Source organism: Belonocnema kinseyi, chromosome 5, assembly GCF_010883055.1.
Source record: "Belonocnema kinseyi isolate 2016_QV_RU_SX_M_011 chromosome 5, B_treatae_v1, whole genome shotgun sequence".
NCBI classification, from domain to species: Eukaryota; Metazoa; Arthropoda; class Insecta; order Hymenoptera; family Cynipidae; genus Belonocnema; species Belonocnema kinseyi.
Window position 1 is genome coordinate 110,972,839 of NC_046661.1, and position 3,699 is coordinate 110,976,537.

Genomic DNA, 3,699 nt, shown 5'->3' on the forward strand with positions numbered 1-3,699 from the left:
AAGAGTGCTTTATTACCATCTCGGTCACTCCTACGGCATTCACCTTAATATCGCTCCTCTAAATGCTCCTAAGGAAATTGAGTTAACTGTCGAGAATGGGAAATGCCGCAGATACTGGAACTTTATATTCTCGACAATTGTTTCTGTTGCTCACTCGAGGCCTGAAAAGGTTCTTCTTGACTTCGGGAAGCGAACCATGTTCGTTATCGAATTTTTGGCACCAGCTGATAAAAACATCATAGCCAAGGAGAATGAAAAGAAAAAGAGGTATTGAGACCTTATAAGGGAGTTGCAACGATTGTACCCGGAATATTCTGTTAAACTGATCGTCCTTATCATCGGCGCTCTTGGAGGTGCCAAGCTTTCACTTGCTAATGGCCTCAAAAGCATCCCTGCGTGTCAACAATATGCTAGAACACTTGCGGGAAAAATGCAGAAGGCGGTTGTCCTTGGGTCACTCCGTGTTCTTAGGGTGCACGAGGCTTTTGCTGGATCGTCGTATTGATAAATATGACTTTATTGTTGAAAACACAGACTTTTGGTTGCTAACCTAACTATTTTTTTAGGAAATTCAACTATTCAGTAAAAAGTAAAACTATTCATTTGGAAAATGTGAGTACTTGCGGTGAAAAACAAACTTTTTTTTATGTTATAATTGCAAGTGCCACTTTGGCATCTTCTCATGCACGGAAAAAGTGCAAGTGAAACAGCTTTTTAAAATAAAGTATGTTTATTAGGTTATTCGAGGTTGTTTGCTTTTGCTATGTTTCGGTGATATTTTTTTAATTCCTGTGATTAATATGTTTTGAAAGAACTTACGGTGACTACGTTGTCTATTATTAGTTCGTGAGCAATGACCCGTAAAATAGTAATAAGAAAATAAATGTTATATAATACTTGACAAATGGAATATTGTCCGCTAAGAGCTTTGAAAAATACATGATTTAAAATTAATTATGAATTTAAGTGCAAAAGGATTCAAATTTGACCATTTGAAATTGAAAATTAAGTTGAATATTTCAAAGTAAAAGCATCTGAAATTGTATGGTTGTAAAGTTGTATTAAATTAAAAAAATTGCGATGTAACTTAAACATTTATTAAAGAAAGTTTTGGAAAATCTAAATAAGGACACCTTCATTCTCCGCAGTCAAAATGAAAAAAAACAGTCTCAATTGTAATCCTTGAAAATGGAATTATTCTGAAAGAAGGTTCGAAATAAAAATACGGCTAAATGGAAAATATCTAAAAATACAGAAATGAACAATGTTTAAAAAAAGAAAAGGCTGCGAATTGCATACCCTTCAAGTGGAATCTTGAAAATGAAATAACTTGCAATTCCACATTTTCCTGATTCAAAAATACGTAGCACCCTTCTTCCATACTTTTTGTCGTAGAAACTGAGAAGAGAGGATAAGTTACGAAAACTCTCAACAGAAATTGAACGGATAAACCGATTTTCTTTTTTCTTTTTTTTTTAATCGTCTCGTCGTTATCTAATGTATCTAATGCAGAATATTGAAATTAAATTCCTTAATATTTTAATGATTTGTATTTCTCTCAACCGGTTCCTTTCTCTAACAATGGGAAGGTTGAGTGAGGCATGACAGTCACTCAATCAAATCTTAAGCTCGATCCTGGGTTTTACGACTTTTTAAGTATCGTCGAAAAAATAACACTCTAGTTTCATTCGGAAATGATCCATAGGTACACTCATGGTGGCCGTTTGCTACTTCCAGATGCACAAAATGCATTACATTTTCAATTAATTGCAATAAAACAAGAACCAGGCCATTTTTCGAAACAAGCTCTCTGTACCAGCCTGTATTTAGGCATCTTTCTGTGGTTGAAATATGAAATCATACAATTCAGCATTGTAGGAGAAAAGCTTGATCGAGTGATACGTGGTCTAATTTTCGAGCCTGAGGAAGCGCCTTAATCGTTTCTGTAATTCAGTCAAAGTGCGAGAAGCGCTCGAAAGCTGAAGAGTGGGGACCAAACTAAAGGGAGAAAACCCCCGCAGTAATAAAACCGATAAAACGCGGCCATTTTGGACTCTTTTTGCCGAAGAGTCGAGGACTGTGATTCTCCATTAGGTAGGCTCTCGACAAACTTGAAATTACTCGCTTCCTTTGAGTCTGTAAATTCACTAGGAATGAAGTGACGAGATAATCCCTTCATATCGTTTTCCAATCCGAAGGGGTTTTTAGGAATACAAAAAATATAAAACCAAATCAATGTGCCTATGAAAATTTATTGGATTAAGAGTGTCTGCGGTTCCTCCCAATAATTTCTCATTTTTATCATTTCTTTTGGCCATGAGTCCATGAGATTGGGTAAATAATAATTAACAATAACAATGTTTATAGTAACTTTTCTAATATTTTTGTATTAAAATATTTGAAAAGTTAACAATAACAATTATTATTACTAACTTTTCAAATATTTTTGTGACTAGCAGTCATTCATCCAATAGCTTAAAACATTTCCAGTGCAAAAACAAACAAATTTCTATGCGAAAGGGCCAAAATTTTGAATTTGTTTATTTAATTTGTTCATAAAAATTTAAATTGTTATATTTTATCAAATATTATTAAATATTTATAATTTTAAGAAATACCTGAAGTCGTTCTGGCGATTGAAGGAAATCATAATTTGAAAAAATCTAAAATTTTAATATTTTCCCATAAGAATTGTTTATAACAATGGTTATTATAAACTTTTTCATTATTCTTGTAATTATATATCATTCCTACATTAATATGAAGCACTTTTAGTAAATAGAAAATTTTTTTCTCCGATAATAAGACTATTTGCTAATTTGTTCATAAAATGTGTCTATAACAAATAAATGGACTAATGAGCAAATTATTTGTATTCTATGAGTCCCTAAACATTTATTTAAGAGGATATAAAGTTTACCTAATCAGTTAATAAAGCGTAAAAAATTTCAGTTTTTCCATACTTTGAGTGAAAAATTATTAGTAAACAACTAGAAGAGACAAAAGTTTAGAGCGTAAAGCTCTTGAGTATTTAATGAGCTTTAATTTTAAAAACAAAAATTAAAAATCGGACCAAAATTGAAGGCTTTGAACATTTTGGAACGAAAAAAGTGAATTTCCTCCCACTGTGCGACGCATGAACATCGCTCAGGAGCGGCTGAATTACGTCAACGACGATCCAGATTTGCTCAAGACGGTCATAACAGGTGACGAAACATCCCAGTGGGCACAAAATTTAGCGACGTCTTTAGGACATCGTGACATCTTTACGAAATCTTTAGGACATCCTATGCCCATGTCGTTTCAGTGTCTTTGCGAAATCGTAAAGACATCGTCAGATCATACGACTTATTTACGATATCGTAAAGACACCTTAACGACATGGACATAGGATGTCGTAAAGTTATCGTAAAGATGTCGTAACGATGTCGTAAAGAGGTCGCCAAACTTTGTGCCCACTGGAATGGGTATATGATTTTGACGTCGAAACTAAAATTGAATCGTCTCAGTGGAAACATCCTGAATCCCCAAGACCGAAAAAAGCACGCTAAGTTCGGTCAAATGTGAAGTTTTTCCTGTTTTCTTCTATTACAATGGCGTGGTGCGGCATGAGTTCTTTCTAGTAGGTTGTACGGTCAATCAGGAATATTACCTTTAAACTTATGCGCCGTTTGCGTGAACCAATACGAAAAAACGTCC